Source organism: Bacillus rossius, chromosome 1 (assembly GCF_032445375.1).
Source record: "Bacillus rossius redtenbacheri isolate Brsri chromosome 1, Brsri_v3, whole genome shotgun sequence".
NCBI classification, from domain to species: Eukaryota; Metazoa; Arthropoda; class Insecta; order Phasmatodea; family Bacillidae; genus Bacillus; species Bacillus rossius.
Genome location: NC_086330.1, coordinates 330,304,030 through 330,320,765, shown reverse-complemented (window position 1 = coordinate 330,320,765; position 16,736 = coordinate 330,304,030). Strand labels below are relative to the sequence as shown.

Sequence of the window (16,736 nt, the reverse complement as noted above, 5' to 3'; positions counted from 1 at the left end):
AAAGTCTCTTTTACAACAGTAATACTTTTGGGCGTTGAGTTTCAACGGAATACATGGCCTTTGTGTTGGAATGTCACTTACCATATCCCATTTATTACAGCACAGCAGAGTTCCAGCGCATTCATCCTGGCATTTCAGCACAAGTGAACCTCATCGTAGTATGCAACACCATTATGCGGCTTCAAACTAGAAAACTAAAAAAAGACCACTGACCAAAGCTTGCATTGTGCTGCACGTCAAACTTGATTTCACGCCAACTGAAACCAAACAAATTAATAAATAGACATTGGGCTATTTTATTCAATGAGTAAAAATTTCATGGAGGTAAGACATTAGGGAGTGGATGTAAGGTAAATATTTACCATGTTTATAATTGAAGTCAATATGAGTACGACACCTCACCACAATTTCCCATCTGAATAGGAAACAATGTTTTTGGTACAGATTATTGAAAACACTGAAGGTCTTGTATTACACCTTTATCTTCATTTCTCCGCTATTTAATGTTTCGGTTAACGTTCAAATCTCATAGTTGTCCTATACACGGTGAGAAGACGGCGCGCCAGTTGAGATCCTTGCGCTTAGAGGCGGTAAGTACCACGTTAGAATCACAAGCGAATTTCGCATTTACCATCTCGCCTCACTAACACGGATACACATCTGACTAGGTGTGCCCCCTAAAAATATCCACTTCATGATGGCACTATTATCATTCTTTCTAGCAGTTCCTTTCAAGATATTAAACAGAATTATATCATTAGCTTTATAACGCTACGGTTTATTTTTCTAACCTACTGCTAACCAGAGTGGCCTCAACTTTAGAACGGAATCACATTCAATAACTAGTGCCTCGATTATAAATTTAAAAAATTCAACTGTACAAAATACTTTGATGAACCTCGAAAAGTACAATGTGTTCATCAACGAAATGAATGAAACAGTGACCACTTCTGTGAAATCTTTCGCTATTTCACCTCTACACCATTCACAATCATAAAAATTGAATGGTATAGCCTACATACTCTTTATGTTTAGTGCTTTCCGTCTCTTTATTGCTTAAAAGTACTAGTTTTTGTGTATTTTAAGACAATTGCGTCCAACTGTTTTAATTCATGATAAATAGAATATATGTTCAATCAAATTATTTTTTGTAAAAAGAAAAGAGTTTGAAAAATTAATTTTTGATTGCGCCATCACCATTAAAGATTTGTACTTGTACAAAACCAAGTATTTTAAAAAAAGAAACAAAATAGCATTAAAAAAATTGTGAACGAGTTTTCAGTACTCGCCAGTGATGTGTTATATCTCACCTTGGTAACGAGCAAATTCATGTGTTCTCATGTTGCCAAGAAACTTATACTAATACAAAACTAAGGTCTCTAACACGATTTTAACGTATACTTCTTTAAAATAATCCTGAGTGTGATAAATATACGCCAGTTGTGTTTCAATTACATTTCTGAACACGAACTTCACATAATTTCCGCATCCGCTGCTAGAATTCGCTGCCGGAGCAGCTACGTCGACTATTGATTCAGAGCGAAATTTTAAACTATATAATGGAACTGCTCCTATAAAAGCGAAAAAAGCTTGAAAAAAATACTAAACTCCGGCTTTGGATATAATTTTCGACAAGGAATTTCATTAAAATGCTGCCCATCTTGTTAAAATTCATAAAATCCTTAATACTAATAAGTTTCCCTTTGGCTTTATGAGCTTTGGTTCGCGCCATCCGCCACAGATGGCAGCAATGTGGTTATTAAACATTTCTGTTCCTTGACCCGCCAAATGCGGTATACCAAGAGCTAAGATGTTACAAATCACTACGTTCAAACGGAAGTGATATTCATTATATTTGGGAGTGAAAGAGATGTTTCTGTTTTTTTTTTTCTTCAAAAAAACCTTCCCCATTTTTACCCTTCTGGTCGGATATTGCCCATTAACGACCTCGATCGAAATTTTCCATGATTATATTTTATGTATGTATCAGTTTGGAAGTGAATTGTGAAAAATTATGGCAGTTATAGTGTCCATAAAATGTGATCTATATATATTTATTAACTTTTGAGTTATCGATGGTTATTGGGTCTATGGAGCATTAAACGAAAAACTATATATCAAAATTTTCCGAAAGTCGCACCATGGTGACGGCTACAATAATAAGTAGCATTTCTTCGAAATCTACCTATATAAAAAATAAGTGTGTACTTAGGAGGGCACGATATAAGTTACACTTCTATGGCATTACTAACATTAACCTGAAACATTTTAAAACACATGTTAGAACACTAAGTGTATGTTTGAATATTTGGTTTTGCTTAAACGACTGAAATCAGTCTGTAAATACTTCGTATTTTTTTTTTAAATTTCTTATTGATATGATTCAACATCTAACATTAAAATATTAAAAATTTCATCACGTAAATATTTTATTTTATTTTCGATGACATATATTGTTGTGCCTCTACAGTATTGTGAACTCTGTGCTATATCTATATTTCATTGTTAAAAAAGTGTAGTAAAAATTGTAATGCCAGAATTCTAACGTATTTTTAAATGTGTTATTAAATAATACTTTTTTGACTATAAATTATAACATAAAGTTATAAAGGATAGTTGTAAAATTATTGTGGTTAAACGGTGTGCTACGCTCCTAGTTGTGGTAGCCACTGTAATAACTTTATGCTATTGTATTATACGTTGGCCACTCTCTAATTATTGGTATGTGCTCTCATGGGGTTCTTGGCGCCTACCCTCGTCGCAGTAAATACCAGGAACGCTGCTACTGGATGGTCTGCCCAGACTGATAGTCCAACTAGCACGTCACTGCCCTGTGTTACTGTCCAGAGAGTAGTAATTAATTATAAAAAGGAAATTTAGTAGTGTGGTGTGAATAGTGGACATTTGCATATAAATGAAATAATAATAACTGAAAAACATATGATTTTACTGGGTTCTTGAATATGGGTGTGAAGTTACGTTTAACATGTGATTAAGCGAGAACAACCAAGGTGTCAAACCTAGGTGTCGGTAATTAGATGCAAATGACGTCACTGGAACACATTGAATATCATGCCGGGTCTATAGCTATACGTTGTCGGAGGCTTGAGGCTCTCTTCACAGGACCTCCAGGTGGTCTGCTGCTACACTGGAACACTGGATGCTGTAAGCTGTAATTGGCGAACTACAGAAGCTCTGAGGTAGCCGGGTATCTGGCTGAAGACTCGACTTCCCTCTCGTCCTAGAAAGTCTGGTTTAATCTGGATCGGTCTCACCAATCGTCGTGGCCGATCGCAGCTGGCGCTGCCCTCAGGTGTCTGGAACCACTACGGGACGAAAACGGGACCGACGCGGAAGTTGGCACTCGATGTCGCCGATACTCCCTATCTAGGACTTCTTTAGTCCAGATACAATTCTCTCAACTCGTAGAGCGGAGAATTCTAAGTAGGACACGATCGCGGATGACGCGAATCTTCTATTTCTCGGGCGGCAACCAAGGCTTTGGTTTGCCCCAGCCCGAGAAACGTCTTCCCGCTGCAATATGGCGATGACGTCTCCCTTCTTCCTCCTTATGACTATTTACTTTTCAGTCCCTAGCAACCAAGGAGCTATAGCTATCAGCAAACAGAATAAGCTGCATAGTGAAATAAAAACTTGGATGTTGGGGTGTAAGAGAATCGAACTAAGACCAAATGAATAAAGTTTCCAAAGAATAATTCTTAGAAGACCCTGAAGTTGAAAGTGTGTTGTCTATGGCAATATGATGTGTCATATCTGTTATACCTTGGTTGTCTTCTTTACAATAAAACAATTAAATACATAATATTCGTTCATGGAATATACAATTAATGTTACAATAATAATAATAAAAATAATAATATAAACTGTAAACAGCTGTACTGGTTACATTATGAAGTTTAATTTTTTAATATCCGTGGATGGTTTAAATTCTGCGGTGTTCACGAAAGCAATATTTAAGGATTTATAAGATTTCTGAAATTTACATATATAGCAGCACCGTTTTTACTCATTTTCATTTCAATCGTCTTCCGTTCCATTTACGAAATTACACCTACCAAATGCCGTATACCGACATCTAAGATGTTGCACATCAATAATCTCTGCTAATTAATATTTTAGAATCTACAGCACGTATTTCTTCTTAATTAACACTGTTAATTACCATATAACCTTAATTTTTTTTCCCAAAAATTTAACGAAGTAAATTCTATTCAGGAAAGTAATTCAGTGATTGGTTAATGCGAATGAATAGGTATTATTTGAGACAAAAAATAAAAAAAGTACATTTTGCAGAATGAAATTGACACACTTGTACACAAATAATTCGATGTCTAATGCCGCACATTTTACCTTCCGGTTGAATTGGGTAATTTTAAAATTGTAACTTTTTACTGGTTTATTGTCTTTCGAGAGTGTGTCCAAACTATCTACAATGCGAATGTAATTCAAGTTCATAATGGTGTGCACCCCAAACTCTATCCAAAAAATAAACCTAATTTTTCAGTTTAGCATGTTAAATTTTTCTCTTCTTCTAATAGGGCAGAGAAGAATTAAGCCTACAATGTTCTGCAAACGATCCAAGCACATAACATTTCGAAAAACCATTATCTTTTAAAATAAGACAAACATGTATTGATTCTTTCCTTTGTTTGCGTTTCCTTAAATTTGTCAGATTAAAAAAGGACCCCCCCCCCCCCCTCCCCAATTGCCAGGAATATGTGGACATGCTGCCTATTCTGTCGTTAGATGTCAACAAAAAATTGTTTGACTGGATTGATGTGTTATCACTAGGATATGCTACAGGTATATTTGAAAAATAATAATTTATTTTGTTGTAAAAATATGTTGAGATTGGTCCGTTAGACAAACAGCATTGTTGTATCACCGGGAAAAAGATTTATCAAGCTTTGAAAAGATTTTTTCTCTTTATCGAACAACTGATCAAAGGAAGAAAAAACGCAGCAATACTGGAAATCTTTCAACTATATATAAGCTTAGAATTTCAGGTAAATTATACACCTACAGCGGGTCAGTAAATCATATTGACCATTGTAGTTATATGGCAGATATTTTTCTTTACGAGGAGAAATATTTCGCACTGGCGTAGCTTCAAATGTATGTCCTTTTTGATTTACAGGGATTTTTGTAAATGCAAGGCTGATTTTTGCATATTTTATTTATCAGCCTTGCTTGACATAAAAACAAAGTGTATTTAACACACCACAACACCTTTGAGGATTGTTTGTAAATTCAAAATGTTTACTTTTGAGGATTGAAGGCTCTCTCGACCGAGGTTTCTTAGCTTACTGATTGTAGCCACGCCAAAAGATAAGACCTTGCCGACGATTCTGTTGACGTTGCAGTCACCATCATCAGGGTGTCTTCTTTTACATTTAAAAGGAAACATGGGCGAACTCTTTACTTTTGACGCTGCTAAAAACCACAAGCAAAGAAAACTCGATATAATGGTAGTTATTTTTTCTTTTGTTTGGGTGGGGATGGGGAATCGATTATATTTATTTTCTCCGGAAACATAAAAATAATATTTTACTGAGTAGCGAAAGCGCAGAGATTCGCAACAGTACGTGAACCTTTCTTGCGCTGGCGACTTCTTTCTCTCGCGGCATGTGTTTACACACGCGCCGAAGATCGATTCCTCGTTCATTCTAAGTCTCGGCCCGCACATCGATCGCTGCCTTGAAATCGGCGCGCGCTGTCGACAGCACTAATGCATCAGTAATGAGCGAGGGCTAACCTACTTTCGACCCACCGCACTTAACTTCTATCTTTCCGGACCCCCGGAATTCATCAAATATCTTGCCGCTCTTATCATTCTTTTTTTACTAGACAATCAAAAATACGGATGCATTTGGCGTGGCGAGAAAATTTTAGCATTTTACCCTCATTTGCTTTCAATTTGCTTATCTCTTTCTCGAGAAAGAGTGGGTAAGATGTAGTTATCTACCTTAGAGAGAAAAAAGAAACGTTTTTCAAAATAACTGAAAATAAACTATGTACAAATTCATCTAAATGTTTAAGTGGTATGTTAAAATGTATTATGGGAAATAACTCATTTAAAGACACTTTATTTTATCCTTATAATTGCAACATTCCAAAAATTCATTTTGATAACAGACGTTCTACTTATTACAGTTTGTTGAATTAGTTAAATCTACGAAAGGAATGTGATTGATCTACTAACATTCTAAAGCACATAAATATATAAGTCCGTTTCATTTTCAACCCTTAGATTGTATAAGACGGTCAGGCAAATCCCTAACCATAGTTAGGCAAGACCCTATGCCACAGTTAGACAAGCCCATTTACACTGACAGACAAGCCCCTATGTAACGTCTAGTCAAGCCCCTATGCCATGTTCAGTCAAGCCCACATGCCACAGTCAGGCAAGACCATATATCACAGTCAGGCAATTCCCTATGCCACAGTCAAAGAAACCACTATGTCACAGTTAGACTAGTCCAAATGCCACTGTCAGGCAGCCCCTAATCCACGTCAAGCAAGCGCTTAACCACTGTCAGACAAGCACCTATGCTGCAGTCAGGCAAACCCCTCTGTCACAGTCGGAGAAGCCCATATGCCACAGTCAAGAAAATCCCTAGGACACGGCCAGGCAAGCACCTATGCTACAGTTAGACAAGCCCCTAAGCCTCTGTCAGGCAGACCCTATGCCACAGTTCGGCAAACGTCTAACCACAGCCAGACATGCCCCTATGTCACAGTGAGGCAAACCCCTATGCTACGGCGAAGCAAGCATTTATTCCAAAATCAGACAAACCCCCTATGTCACAGACAGACAAGTCCCAATTTAACATACAGTCAAGTTCCTTTGCCACAGTCAGGCAAGCCCCTATCCCACGGTGAAGCATGTGCCTTTTGCCACAGTCAGTAATTATTCTATGCCACAGTCAGGCAAGATCCTATCCCACGGTCAGGCAAGATCCTATGACACGGTCAGGCAAGCTGATATGACACAGTCAGTCACTATATCACAGTCAGGCAAGCCCTTATACTAGTCAGGTAAGCCAATATGCTAAAGTCAGGCCAGCCCCTAAGCCACAGGCATGCCCCTATGCCTCGGTAACGCAAACCCCTATGCCAGTCAGGCAAGTCAATATTTCACAGTTAGTCAAGGCCCATTATGCCACACTCAGGAAAGCTTCTATGCCATATTCATATACGAATCTATGCCACATTCAGGAAAGTCACTATGCTACTGTCAGGCAAGCCCCTATGTCAAATTTAGACAAGCCCCTATGCTACAGTCAGGAAATTTCCTATGCCCATATTCAGGACAGCTCCTATGCACAGTGATCTATTCCCCTATTACAAATTAAGTTTTTTTAAATTTATAAAAATAACTATAGGTATATACTGTTAACAGACAAACTTTTTTTTAGAAATCTTAGATAAGATTCGTAAATAAACTAAAATATTTTTTAAAACATTGTGCAAAAGATCCCGGGTGTAATTTGAATTATTATGGGTAACTGTAAAACACCATTGTTCGTACAAAAACGTATTTGAAAATTCAACATTACTTTTAAATAACCGTACCGATTGTGATGAAAATCGGTGGACGATCGTTAAATTACATAATATTAATAATTCAAACGACGAAAACATGATTGAAAAGTCAAATCAATGGTTGTTTCAATCGAGTGGAAGAGAGATGCGGCGCAAGCGTACAATGAGCGTAACGGGACACATCGTAGTGGGACAATGTGCGTTACGAGACACTTTTTCGTGCGTGCAGCCGGCGTTCATTGATTTATTAGACGTCACGTCAAAAAAAATTCCCGCGCTACTGGTATATTTAGGGGAATGTATTTATTTTTCCATGTATTTTTTGAGACCAGCTGAGAGTTCAAACATCGTAGCATCGTCTGTTTTTCGTGATTAGGTGGGTTTCTTTCAGGTGCATGTTCTACTGTCGGAACACCAATAACAGTGATTCAGTGCGGAAGCAAACGCATCCAGGGTGGCACGGCCAAGCAAGGCAATGTCTTCTCTTGCAGACGGCCGCCAGTTACAACCATGGAGTTACAACGCGCGGGCATACCTCATCTCAGTCCTAATGAGAGTTGTCACATCTTTTTATTCTTCTTCTTTTCTTCCGCGCGAAAAATTGCCTACCTGACCCCCCCCCCCCCTCCCCCCCCCCCCCCCCCACCTACCATCCAACGAAATGCTGACGGGTAAGCGGTGCGCTGCGCCCTTTTCGCCCCGGGTTGGTCCGGCGGGCGGTGGCGTGATCGCGCGCCGGCCAATGGGCAGCCGGCGGCGCGCCGCGCATGCGCGAGGGCTCGCGCGCCAAGTCGAGACGCGTCGCGCGGCCGAGCGAGGCAACACGTCGAAGACAGAAGCCGCAGCGGACGCCCGGCCTGTTGCCCCGGAGGTAAATGAGACGATCGCAGGACAATCTCTCGCACGAGTTACCCCAGCACTTCCTGCACCTCACCTTATCAAGCCACCAAACGAATAATAATCATTGCTAAACGTCTCGCACACAGTTACTGTTAATTTTTTTATTTTATTTTTTATTTTTGGAAATGGAACAGAAAAATTCACGTAAAATTGCAGGTATTTGTGAATTTGTACATTTACATGAAAACAACTGTTATCACTAAAAAAAAAAATGTTCGCAGTAATACTGGGATATAATTCTTACCCGGTCATTCATGTTTTTTTTTTTACTGTCCCAGTACCTACATCCAATGTTTAAAGATATTTGTAAACCGTACCCAGTATTAACTGCACACATAATAAGCACGATGAAACAAAAGAAAGTCAAATTGTTGAAAATTCTATGATCTTATCCGTGTGCCTGAATGAAACATAAATTAAAATATAATATTATGTGCCTATTTTCGTAAGAAATACTCGGTACTATCTCGAAAAACGTATTTCATATATGCAAAAATAACCACATCCATGTATTGTACAAAGTTACATTATATTTCTCGTAGTATTATAAACTACTTATTTCTTGGCAACTGGTTTCCAAAGGAATATTTTTTAAAACCTGCCAAATTTGCGTTATTTTCTGGTTACAGGATGAACTTCACACAGTTGTATGCATATTAGTCGATGTCGGTTTTTAATGGCATGTATTTTTCGCGAAACGATTTCTAGAGTACTCGAGGGTCAAAACACTGTGGCATCGGTTGTGTTTCGTGATTGGTCGAGTTTCTTTACACTCTACTATAAACGCACCAATCATGATAATTCAGCGTGGAAGCAAACACATCCTGAATGGCCCGGTCGTATAAGGCAGTGACTAGAGACCTGTAAAATTCGCGATTTCAAATCCCTAAAGGATAGACTCCATGATCCTTTATGCACTCGTGCAAATTACATCTGCTGATTGGTTACCGACTCGTAACACCTGTTGACTGGAATGATCGTGATTCGCTAATTCTTCTGTTAAAGATTTTTCATTGGCCCAGAGTCCTTCAGATAAACTGTGGCTCAATCACTGAAGCAAAATAATGTCAAAAGTATTTGAACTCTATCCTATCGCGAAATGAATCCGCGAATTTTACATGTCTCTAGCAATGACTTATCTTGCAGACTATCACCAACTGCAAGGAAGCAACGATTGGCGCGAACATACCTTTTTGCAGTCTATTGGGCGTACAGATATTTTCGCGGAAAATGCCTGCCCCTAATTAATCAGTTATGAAGGAATAAAATTAGCGCTAAAAGTCTTGTAAACACCTGCGAAATTTGTGTTCATTCTCTGGTATGTATACAAATAAGTCTATGTCCATTGTCCATTGACTGCTGCCTCATTTCACCTACCAGCCGTATTCCATGTGACTGGGTTTTCTTAATTTTTCAATATTGTCTTTGGTTTATTGTCCTTTGGGGGCATGCCAATAATACTGTGGCCAAACGAGAACGCATTTCAAGTGCACAGTAATACGCGGTCAAGTTTCTCTTCAAATAATAGCGCAACTTAAATTTTCACGTTAAATTTTCGACGAACAAGATTATAAACTATCCCAGAAATCTTCGTAGACTTACATTTTTCTTCGTAAATTCAAGCGTACTTTCATCTACTTAAAAAATTGAACCCAACGGAATAATCTTATTATTATATGAACATAGCATTAAAAATCTTGTCGAGTTTCCAGAAAAAAAAAACTTTTTTTCTTCCACGTGTATCCTTACCTTGTTTACAACAAAATACATAAATCGAAATTTGGAATCGAGCTTAGTTGCTACAAATATTAAGCTCTCTGAAATGACGAAAAACAGTGCAGAAATAATATTTTATTTGATTAATATTGTTAGAGATTTACGTCGCACATAGGCTCAACACTCTCCCTCATACGACATGTTGATTTATGTCATCCCCCCCCCCCCCCCCCCGGTTAGAACCATCATTGATTTCGTTACAATCCCTAGCGAGACTCAAATGTCGCATTGAAATGGACATCACGCTGGAAAAGTGAACCCAAACCTGCTGATCATATTCCATATCTCGTGACAAACCGTCAGTACAGGGGGAAAAAAAATTCTGTACTGTTAAGATTCCTTTGGAAACCAGTTGCCAAAAAATAGTTTGTAATAATACAATACATGGCTTCGGTTATTTTTGCGTATATGAAACACGTTTTTATAAATAACACTGAGTATTACTAACGAAAATGGCATATGATTTTATATTTTAATTGATCTTTTTCATTCAAGAATAATTTATTTAAACCATGTAATAGATAATCAAATATTCAATAATTTGACTTTATTTGGTTTTACCGTGCTTACTAATATACGCTATTTAGGGAAGGTTTACAAATAACTTTAACTATTAAATAACTTTAACACAAACCATAATGCCCGGGTAATAATCCGAACCCGGTAGTACTGCGAACACTTATTTTTAGTGATACAGTTGTTATCGTGTAAATGTACAAATATACAATTATCTATATTTTAAAATCTACAGTGCATTAAATATTTTGGAATTACTTTTCTAAGCAAATATGCTGACTGTAAAACGTAAAATATTCAATTAACAATTATTTTGATTTCCAAATTTTACTTCTGTAGCTCCGTTGGTTGAAGCATTGCCTACAGGATGAAGATTTCTTTGTTAGAATGCCATGTAAGGCATGAATGTGTGTGAGGTTTCAAATATATTTATTTCGTTAAATTATTTTAGAAATCCGCCTTGCGATTCACGCAACGGCATAAAAACTAGACCATTAAAAAACCCAATCAAGTAAAAACTAATTATATTACCTATTTGGGAATCTGAAGTCCTAACCAAGAGTTGATGTTTATTATCATAAAAGTGCAAACAACCTCTTTCCAAATTATTAAAAAAAAATTGAAATGGCACTTCTGTACACTTAGCTATTTATGCAGCAGCGTTTTCTGCAGTGATGTTAATGCGACAATTACGGTTGTAAAATAATCACTTTGGAATTTTCTAAAGTTATTACGTTCCAAAAGCATTGCGGATTCATTTACAAAACATTGTACAGTAGGCTTACCATGAAGTATTTCAGGAGCTCTCGTCACTTGATCTAAGCGTTTTCAATCGGGTGACGAACATTATTATTATTATTTTGGCTCAACTAACTGAGTTGTATTGGTAACATATATAAAAAGTAAACCATATATTGTCAGGTAGTACTAGCAATATAAATATTATTGATAAAAAATTTTAAAGAAAATTCTAAGATATTACTAACCACTATAAATATTAATCATAAAATGTTTTTTTAAGATAAACCAAATATTGCAAAAAAAAAGTTGATGCTTTGTATACGAAATAGGATGGAGATTTAGCTATGAAGCGTAATTAAGAAGTTGTGTACAATCATGCTCAGTAAAAACAAAGCTAGCAAAGGGCTTGGAAACTAAAAACACAAAAATCAAAGAGCAGTCTTTAAAATAGATACTAAAACGAAAAACGTCGTGACACCACTACACTTCGTTAGTTCATGTTAGTCAAAACACAGGAGCTTAGTTAATTAAAGTTTTGCATCTGCTCGTGTATGTGAGTTTAATGTCGTTGGAATTTTTTCTAAATTATATGCCACCTATTTATTAAGTCAAACTAACAAAATAAAATTTAAATCATCCAAGCGTCGGACATTTTATTTAAGCGTTCAGTTGCGTGGCCAAATATCGACGCGCTGCAACAGGTGTCCTGCGAGCGGCACCTGTAATACGATATATGGCGCCGCGTTTGTTTTGACCTGTTGCTAAGCAACCGCGCGATGACTCGTCACGCAAGACGATCTTTTTCGGACGATGATGAGCGCGTTTTTGAAGTGTGCTGTACTTGCGATCCAGCGCGAGTTCACCACAATAATTCCAAATGCAATCAAAGCTCACTTTGCGTTCTGATAATAGCGTTATGACCTCGCACACTGAATTATGAATTTTCTTGTTAAAAAAAAACACTCACCTAAATTTTTTTCGAATGTTACTGGTTGCGATATGTTCCAGGGATATTCGGGAATTCACTTATTTTAAACATATAAAAAAAAAACCAAATCGTGTTGGAAATTTAACAAAAACTTCTAAGAATTTTTGTCTTCACCACATCACTCTTCATCCCTTCACATAAATGTTATTCGTGTTTAAAACAAAACCAAGCACTCCTTAGTTGGAGTCCGGGAGCAGTTTTTTACGAAGACGGAGTCATCGTAAGCTATGAATTACAATTCGTTAATTTTAGGCGCGTCCTTCGTTGAAAATATCTTAAATAGTATTGTGAAATTCGATTACAAATCGGTTAAAATTGATACACTCGAACCTGTGGACTCATAGAGTTTAATCTGGTAGCTGAGTTTCCCTGATATGTTTCTTAATTCCACTGATATTTCCAGAGAAACGCACTGATTTACCAGTCAGCAAAATCTCGTTAAATAATTTCAGTAGCTATAAATACACACATACATTCACACACACGAGGATATTCTTTAAGTAAGGTCCGTTGGTCATTAAAAAAATCAACTAGTGAGAAAAAAATTTTTATTGACTGTTTTAATTTACTACATATCTATTTCACATTTTCACTTAATCACTATTCAGTTTCAAGCACTTTTCGTAACGCTGCACCAGTTTCTTCAACCCCTCTGCATGTAAGTTCGCTCCCTGAAAAAGGAACGGACACCTTGGCGATAGGCATCACGGTCTTCGAATACGCAATGCGTGTAGCCTAAGTACAGGCGCTTAGTAAACATCTCCGGAAAACATTTGAGCGATATCCGTACTCGAGTCGAAAAATGATGGCTACCGTGTTTTGGAACGAAAAGGGCGTAATTTTGGTTGGCTCAACAATAAATACTGCAAACATTACACAATTACAATTGCAAACTGGTTTCATTTCTAGACAGTGAACTTCTATGCAGAGTAATTAAAGAAATTTGTACAGCGTTATGAAAAGTGCTTGGAACTGAATGACGATTATGCAGAAATGTGAAGTAGATATATAGTAAACTAAAACTGCAAATAAAATTTTTTTTACTAAATGGTTTTTTAAATTTCCAAAAGGACCTTACTTTTAAAAATATCCCTTGTGTGTATAATTAAATATTACAGTGAACAGCAGTAGCTTTAGAATGGAGAAATAAGTACTGAACAAAACGCCATCTTCAATACAACAGTCCTTAGGCCATAAACATTGTATGTCGTTTGAGTTTCAAATTTTGGCTTTGTTTAAGTTTAGTATATAATTTAATGTAATGCATGAAGTTAATAGTGACTAGCTGTTACCAATAGTTTCCCCAGTAAATATATTGGCGACTAGTATTGTTTAAGTGGTTTGTAAATGACTTTGATTACAAAAATCTTATTATAAGACACTATCTTTCAGTATTAAAGAATATTTTCATATGCAATCTCTGCCCCCAACTAAGCTAAATTTATAATATCTGAATATAAAATTTTTATAAAGAATTAAAAATTTCTGAAACCAAAATGGGCGATCCTATTACACCTCCTTGATGTAGTTATGTTATTATGTCCTTAAATCTTCAAGTATTGCTTGGTTAAAATAATTATTAATTTTATTTGAGTGGTTACAACATAATTTTTGTGCTCTTTTGTAATACAACTAATGCCACAAAAAGCCATGCACGAAAGCTTGCCTCTAATTAGCAATTAAGTCACATGAACAAATAAAGGAGAATCAACGAGTGTATAATTCTTGGATGATGTAAGCGGCACTGTCCCAATGCTTCGAAGCCCATCTTGTTCAATTGGGAGCGCCTACTGCTTAGGCCAAGTCCGACAGGAAAGTTGGGCGGGTCGTAGTTGTTCGGGCCACATTTGTAATAATCAGATCATTATTTTGTATTCGTGGCCAACTTAATTAGTATTGAAATAACATTTGAATCCCTGATCGTAAAAAAATCTATGCTATTATCAATATGTTCAGATATCTGGTTATTGGTATGCTTGGAATTTCTCATAGCGTTAAAAAAAATTACTTGAACTGACTGATGAAGAAAAATTAAGATAATTTTATCTCCTGGAACTCAAATAATTATTTGAAAATAAAATACAAATGCAAAAACCAGAATATCTTTTTTTATACGCTGAATACTGTATTATTTGATAAGAATACGCGGTGATGACCCCACTTTAAAAGCAAATTTTTGGAGACTGCGAAAAATGAAGAAGTATCAGATTTCTAATAATCATATAAAAGAAACATAGTAATTTTTGGCAGGAAGCAAATAATAATAACTTCCAAAATAAATTTTTGGATACAACAATAAATAATTTAGAGATTATCCATGAATTCAAATTTCCATAATATTAAAAAAAATACTGTCTGTAGTCGGATTAAATTAATTGTTTTCACTTAAACATGCTTAAGTTAAATGATTGAATTGAGGCTTTATGTATCATGGTAGTCATTGGAGATTATGAGAGGTGCAGCGATGATGATGGAGCATTGACGCAATGAATTGACGTAAGGGGAACTGGAATTCTCAGGGAAATCCCGCAAGATGACGATAACGTCCGCAATGTTTCCAACTTTCTAATCTTTCGGCTTCCATCCTTGCTGGAGATCTATCACGGATCACTTTTTAGGAGTTGAGTAATCCGAACACTGTATCACAATATTCACAATCCTTAATAATCTTTTTAGGCAATTGTTTAATTTTTAATCCAGGTAAATATTGAATTTATCTCATTCAATTAAGGTATTTTTTACTTTGATACTTGAATATTGTTACTACGTGAAAACTTGTCGGGGAATACTGGGGGTACCTCCAACAATCTTCAAAAAGTACCAGCGAGGGTGTGCTATGACAATAACAACATTTATTATCATTAAAAGACATAGGGCTCATAATGTAAAGTGAACAAGTGGTATTAACTTAAACGCTTGATAGGCTGACAACATTTGCTTCACTCCTCTAAGATGGCTCCAGACTTTAGCTGCGAACAGACAATATAAAACTTTAAAGAGATGGTAATACAATAAATCGGTCACATCAAGACTTTGATAACAGCAGCCCTCAAACCAGGCGGAACCCAAACTTGAAGAGGACTAGCCACACATCAAAAATCAGCGCACTTATTTAAATTAAAAGAGCAAGTTATTTTAAATTGACATTTTTCTTTACATTTATCGAGTTTATGTTTACCACAGAATTAACCTACTGTATACATGTTCTACATTCAGGCATTAACAAACACCACTAAATATTTACTTTAGACCTATCCCAATATGTTAAGAGCGTATTCCGCAACGGTCATTAATCTCCTTTAGTTATAAACAAAAAATAAGCAATAAGAATAAAGGGCTATGTCCCGGGGTCCGAGTACTTTCCAAACTGTAATACAATCCCACTTGGAAGTCAAGCCCGTCCCGTTCTGAGGACGCCAAGTGCGTTACTCGACTCGCCTTGTTGACGTCAGTAGCTCAGCTGGCCGCCCAGTCGCTGAGCGATGTCCGTAAGGCGGTATGCGGCGACTGCGACTGCTCCGAGTCTCCGCGACACCAGGATGCTGAAGTCCGGAAACGTCCGCTCCGTCTTCCCCCGCCGTGACGTCTGCCGCGACGATCCTGGCGTCGCACCCCGACCGCTCGCTCGCGAAACAAAATGGCCGCCACCGCGATCTGATCACCCCCGGGCGTCTCCGCTGTACGTGACGCTTCAGGCAGTGTCACTTCCATGGCCTCCACATTCCGTTACGGGCCCTGGGCCCAGGATCGGAGACGGGCCCCCTCCATTCTCCAAATTTTACAGCCACGCGCTATATTATAATTGCATGGTTATTTCTTACCAACACTCTTTTTAGAATGCTATTTAACCTGAACATACAGGGTAAAATTATGGTTACTGTTTTATAAGTCCAAACTAAGCTTTACTTATAATAACCACAGCGAGTATGTATATTTAATTTCACACACTGAGATAAAAAAAATCAGGGCTGGGCCCTGGACCCAGGGGTCTACCCAACCCCAACCTTGTAGGGGCCATGGTCACCTCTACGCCACTTGCGCCACGCCTGGAGTCGGATCCCGGGACCGGGTCCCAGCATTTGCCTTCTTGAGGTAGAAGGGAGTCACGTGGTGTGGATGACCCGGATCACGGGTCATGACCTCATGGGTCACGCTTCATTGAACTGCGTCCCTTCCACTCTATTCGAGTCGGGTCTCGAGCTGAACGACTGGGTCATAGGTCTCGGGTATTCGTTCACTGGATAGGGGT

The 16,736-nt window shown here is 37.5% G+C and overlaps 1 protein-coding gene across 1 annotated transcript in view; it reads left to right on the top strand.

The window, feature by feature from the left end:
• Positions 1-8,374: 8,374 nt before the first annotated feature.
• The window catches only part of LOC134528076 (ionotropic receptor 25a-like), a 90,712-nt gene continuing 82,350 nt past the window's right edge, over positions 8,375-16,736 (top strand). Inside the window, exon 1 of the mRNA XM_063361316.1 lies at positions 8,375-8,437. The gene's annotated coding sequence lies outside the window, so the exon portion shown is untranslated. The remainder of the gene's footprint in view (positions 8,438-16,736) is intronic.